Genomic DNA, 6,070 nt, shown 5'->3' on the forward strand with positions numbered 1-6,070 from the left:
GACTGTTCTTTTGGAATTTGCAAAGGGATATTTGGAAGCCCATACAGGCCTATGGTGAAAAAGAAAATATCCTCAAATGAAAACTGGAAAAAAGCTTTCTGAGAAACTGCTCTGTGTTCTGTGAATTCATCCCTCAGATTTACAGCTTTCTCCTCCAGAAGCCGTTCGGTAAGACAGTTCTCGTGGAATTTGCAAAGAGATTTTTGGAGGGACATAGGGGCCTATGGCGAAAAAGAAATATCCTCAGATGAAAACTGGAAATAAGCTTTCTGAGCACCTGCTTTGTGATGAGTGACTTCCACTCACTGAGTTACAGCTGTATTTCGTGGAGCTGTTTGCTAGCCTTATTTCTGTGGAATCTCAGAACTGATATTTCGGATTCCTTTGAAGATTATAGGGCCAAAGGAAATATCCTCCGATCAAAATGAGAAAGTAGTTTTCTGAGAAACTTCTTTGTGATCTGTGAATTCAACTCACAGAGTAACAGCTTTCCCCTAAAGAAGCCTTTCGCTAAGACTGTTCTTGTGGAATTTGCAAAGTGATGTTTGGAAGCCCATGGAGGGCTATGGTTAAAAGGGAAATATCCTCAGATAAAAACTGGAAAGAAGCCTTCTGAGAAATTGCTCTGTGTTCTTTGAATTCGTCTCACAGAGTTACAGCTTTCCCTTCCAGAAGCCGTTCGGTAAGACTGTTCTTGTGGAATTTGCAAACGGATATTTGGAGCCCATAGAGGCCTATGATGAAAACGAGAATATCCTCAGATGGAAACTGGAAAGAAATTTTCTTAGCAACTGCTTTGTGATGTGTGATGTCCACTCACTGAGATACATCTGTATTTCCTGGAGCTGTTTTCTAGCCTTATTTTTGTGGAATCTGAGAACTGATATTTCGCATCCCTTTGAAGACTATAGGGCCAAAGGAAATATCCTCCGATCAAAATGAGAAAGAAGCTTTCTGAGAAACTTCTTTGTGATCTGTGAATTCATCTCATAGAGTTACAGCTTTCCCCTCAAGAAGCCTTTCGCTAAAACTGTTCTTGTGGAATATGCAAAGTTGTATTTGGAAGCCCATGGAGGGCTATGGTGAAAAGGGAAGTATCCTCAGATAAAAACTGGAAGGAAGCTTTCTGAGAAACTGCTCCGTGTTCTGTGAATTCATCTCACAGAGTTACAGCTTCTCCCTCCAGAAGCCGTTGGATAAGGCTGTTCTTGTGGAATTTGCAAAGGGATATTTGGAAGCCCATTGAGGGCTATGATGAAAAGGGAAATATCCTCAGATAAAAACTGGAAAGAAGCTTTCAGAGAAACTCCTCTGTGATCTGTGAATTCATCTCACAGAGTTAAAGCTTCCCCTCAAGAGGCCGTTCGCTAAGACTGTTCTTGTGGAATTTGCAAAGGGATATTTGGAAGCCCTTAGAGGCCTCAGGTGAAAAAGAAAATATCCTCAGATGAAAACTGGAAAGAATCTTTCTGAGAAACTGCTTTGTGATGTGTGACTTCCACTCACTGCATTACAGCTGTATTTCGTGTGGCTGTTTGCTAGCCTTATTTCTGTGGAATCTGAGAACTGATATTTCGGATCCCTTTGAAGACTATAGGGCCGAAGGAAACATCCTCCGATCAAAATGAGAAAGAAGCTTTCTGAGAAACTTCTTTGTGATCTGTGAATTCATCTCACAGAGGTACAGCTTTTCCCTCAAGAAGCCTTTCGCTAAGAGTGTTCTTGTGGAATTGGCAAAGTGATATTTGGAAGCCCATGGAGGGCTATGATGAAAAGCGAAATATTCTCAGATAAATACTGGAAAGAAGCTTTCTGAGAAACTGCTCTCTGTTCTGTGAATTCATCTCACAGAGTTACAGCTTTCCCCTCCAGAAGCCGTTCGCTAAGACTGTTCTTGTGGAGTTTGCAAAGAGATATTTGGAAGCCCACAAATGCCTATGGATAAAAAGAAAATATCCTCAGATTAAAACCTGAAAGAAGCTTTCTGAGCAACTGCCTTGTGAGGTGTGACTTCCACTCACTGAGTTTCAGCTGTATTTCGTGGAGCTGTTTGTTAGCGTTATTTCTGTGGAATCTGAGAAGTGATATATCGGAACCCTTTCAAGATTATAGGGCCAAAGGAAATGTCCTCCGATCAAACTGAGAAAGAAGCTTTCTGAGAAACTGCTCTGTGTTCTGTGAATTCATCTCACAGAGTTACAGCTTTCCCCTCCAGAAGCCGTTCACTAAGACTGCTCTTGTGGAATTTGCAAAGGGATATTTGGAAGCTCTTGGAGGGCTATGATGAAAAGGGAAATATCCTCAGATAAAAACTGGAAAGAAGCGTTCTGAGAAACTGCTCTGTGTTCTGTGAATTCATCTCACATAGTTACAGGTTTCCCCTCCAGAAGCCGTTCGCTCAGACTGTTCTTGTGGAATTTGCAAAGCTATATTTGGAGGCCCATAGAGGCGAATGTTGAAAAAGAAAATAACCTGAGATGAAAACTGGAAAGAAGCTTTCTGAGCAACTGCTTTGTGATGTGTTAGTTCCACTCACTGAGTTACAGCTGTATTTCGTGGAGCTGTTTGCTAGGATTTTTTTGCAGAATTTGAGAACTGATATTTCGGATCCTCTTGAAGACTATAGGGTCAAAGGAAATAACCTCCGATCAAAATGAGAAAGAAGCTTTATGAGAAACATCTTTGTGATCTGTGAATTCATTTCAGAGAGTTACAGCTTTCCCCTCCAGAAGGCGTTCGCTTAGACTGTCCTTGCAGAATTTTCAAAGGGATATTTGGAAGCCCATAGAGGCCTATGGCGAAAAAGAAAGTATCCTCAGTTGAAAATTGCAAAGAAGCTTTCTGAGCAAGTGCTTTGTGATGTGGGACTTCTATTCACTGAGTTACAGCTGTATTTCGTGGAGCTGTTTTCTAGCCTTATTTCTGTGGAATATGAGAACTGAAATTTCGGATCCCCTTGAAGACTATAGGGCCAAAGGAAATATCCTCCGATCAAAATGAGAAAGAATCTCTCTGAGAAACTTCTTTGTGATCTGTGAATTCGTCTCACAGAGTTACAGCTTTCCCCTCAAGAAGCCTTTCGCTAAGACATTTCTTGTGGAATTGTCAAAGTGGTATTTGGAAGCCCATGGAGGGCTATGGTGAAAAGGGAAATATCCTCAGAGAAAAACTGGAAAGAAGCTTTCTGAGAAACTGCTCTCTGTTCTATGCATTCATCTCACAGGGTTACAGCTTTACCCTCCAGAAGGCATTCACTTACACTGTTTTTGTAGAATTTGCAAGGGATATTTGGAAGCCCTTAGAGGCCCATGGTGAAAAAGAAAATATCCTCAGATGAAAACTGGAAAGAAGCTATCTGAGCACATGCTTTGTGGCGCGTGACTTCCACTCACTGAGTTTCAGCTGTATTTCGTGGACGTGTTTCCTAGCCTTATTTCTGTGGAATCTAAGAAGTGATATTTTTGATCCCTTGGAAGACTATAGGGCCAAAGGAAATATCCTCCGATCAAAATGAGAAAGAAGCTTTCTGCGAAACTTCTTTGTGATCTGTGAATTCATCTCACAGAGTTACAGCTTTCCCCTCAAGAAGCCTTTCGCTAAGACTGTTCTTGTGGAATATGGAAAGTGATATTTGGAAGCCCATGGAGGATTATGGTGAAAAGGGAAATATCCTCAGAGAAAAACTGGAAAGAAGCTTTCTGAGAAACTGCTCTGGTTTCTGTGAATTCATCTCACAGAGTTACAGCTTTCCCCTCCAGAAGCCGTTCGTTAAGTCTATTCCTGTGGAATTTTTAAATGGATGTTTTTAAGTCCCTGGAGGCCTATGGTGAAAAAGAAAATATCCTCAGATGAAAACTGGAAAGAAGCTTTTGTATCTGTGACTTCATCTCACAGTATTACAGCTTTCCCCTCAAGAAGCCTTTCGCTAAGACTGTTCTTGTGGAAATTGCAAAGTGATATTTGGAAGCCCATGAAGGGCTATGGTGAAAAGGGAAATATCCTCAGAGAAAAACTGGAAAGAAGCTTTCCGAGAAACTGCTCTGTGTTCTGCGAATTCATCTCACCGAGTCACAGCTTTCCCCTCCAGAAGCCGTTCGCTAAGACTGTTCTTGTGGAATTTGCAAAGAGATATTTGGAAGCCCACAAATGCCTATGAATAAAAAGAAAATATCCTCAGATTAAAACTTGAAAGAAGCTTTCTGAGCAACTGCTTTGTGAGGTGTGACTTCCACTCACTGATTTTCAGCTGTATTTTGTGGAGCTGTTTGTTAGCGTTTTTTGTGTGGAATCTGAGAAGTGACATATCGGAACCCTTTAAAGATTATAGGGCCAAAGGAAATCTCCTCCGATCAAACTGAGAAAGAAGCTTTCTGAGAAACTGCTCTGTGTTCTGTGAATTCAACTCACAGAGTTACAGCATTCCTCTCAAGAAGCCGTTCGCTAAGACTGTTCTTGTGGAATTTGCAAAGGGATATTTGGAAGCCCATAGAGGCCTAAGGTGAAAAAGAAAATATCCTCAGATGAAAACTGGAAAGAAGCTTTCTGAGAAACTGCTTTTTGATATGTGACTTCCGCTCACTGAATTACAGCTGTATTTCGTGGAGCTGTTTGCTAGCCTTATTTCTGTGGAATCTGAGAACTGATATTTCTGTTCCCTTTGAAGACTATAGGGCCAAAGTCAATATCCTCCAATCAAAATGGGAAAGAAGCTTTCTGAGAAACTTCTTTGTGATCTGTGAATTCATCTCACAGAGTTACAGCTTTACCCTCAAGAAGCCTTTCGCTAAGAGTGTTCCTGTGGAATTTGCAAAGTGATATTTGGAAGCCCATGAAGGGCTATGGTGAAAAGGGAAATATAATCAGATAAAAACTGGAAATTAGCTTTCTGAGAAACTGCTCTATGTTCTGCGAATTCATGTCACATGGTTACAGCTTTCCCCTCCAGAAGCCGTTCTCTAAGACTGTTCTTGTGGAATTTGCAAAGGAATATTTGGAAGCCCAAAGAGGCCTACGGTGAAAAAGAAAATATCGTCAGATGAAAACTGGAAAGAAGCTTTCTGAGCAACTGCTTTGTGATGTGTGATTCCACTCACTGAGTTACAGCTGTATTTCGTGGAGCTGTTTGCTAGCCTTATTTCTGTGGAATCTGAGAACTGATATTTCGGATCCCTTTGAAGACTACAGTGCCAAAGGAAATATCCTCCGATAAAAAAGAGAAAGAAGCTTTCAGAGAAACTTCTTTGTGATCTGTGAATTCATCTCACAGTGTTAGAGCTTTCCCCTCAAGAAGCCTTTCACTAAGACTGTTCTTGTGGAATTTGCAAATTGATATTAGGAAGGCCATGGAGGGCTATGCTGACAAGGGAAATATCCTCAGATAAATACTGGAAAGAAGCTTTCTGAGAAACTGCTCTGGGATCTGTGAATACATCTCACAGTGTTACAGCATTCCCCTCCAGAAGTCGTTTGCTAAGACTGTTCTTGTGGAATTTGCAAAGGGATATTTGGAAGCCCATAGAGGCCTATGGTGAAAAAGAAAATATCCTCAGTTGAGAACAGCAAAGAAGCTTTCTGAGCAACTGCTTTGTGATGTGTGACTTCCTCTCACTCCGTTACAGCTGTATTTCCTGGAGCTGTTTGGTAGCCTTCTTTCTGTGCAATCTGAGAACTGATATTTCTGATCCCTTTGAAGACTATAGGGCCAAAGGAAATATCCTCCGATCAAAATGAGAAAGAATCTTTCGGAGAAACTTCTTTGTGATCTGTGAATTCATCTCACAGAGTTACTGCTTTCCCCTCAAGAAGCCTTTCGCTAAGACTGTTCTTGTGGAATTTGCAAAGTGATATTTGGAAGCCCATGGAGGGCTATGGTGAAAAGGGAAATATCCTTAGGTAAAAACTGGAAAGAAGCTTTAGGAGAAACGGCTGTGTGTTCTGTGTGTTCGTTTCACAGAGTTACACTTTTCCCTTCCAGAAGCCGTTCGCTAAGACTGTCCTTGTGGAATATGCAAAGGGATATTTGGAATCCCATAGAGGCATATGGTGAAAAAGAAAATATCGTTAGATGAAA

At 41.2% G+C, this 6,070-nt stretch overlaps 2 pseudogenes; both read left to right on the forward strand.

Annotated features, from left to right (window-relative positions):
- The first annotated feature begins 610 nt into the window (after positions 1-610).
- LOC112626032 lies at positions 611-1,439 on the forward strand (annotated as a pseudogene).
- Positions 1,440-3,524: 2,085 nt separating this feature from the next.
- LOC112626033 lies at positions 3,525-4,136 on the forward strand (annotated as a pseudogene).
- The last annotated feature ends 1,934 nt before the right edge of the window (positions 4,137-6,070 follow it).

Source organism: Theropithecus gelada, chromosome 6 (genome assembly GCF_003255815.1).
Source record: "Theropithecus gelada isolate Dixy chromosome 6, Tgel_1.0, whole genome shotgun sequence".
In the NCBI taxonomy this organism is placed as follows: domain Eukaryota; kingdom Metazoa; phylum Chordata; class Mammalia; order Primates; family Cercopithecidae; genus Theropithecus; species Theropithecus gelada.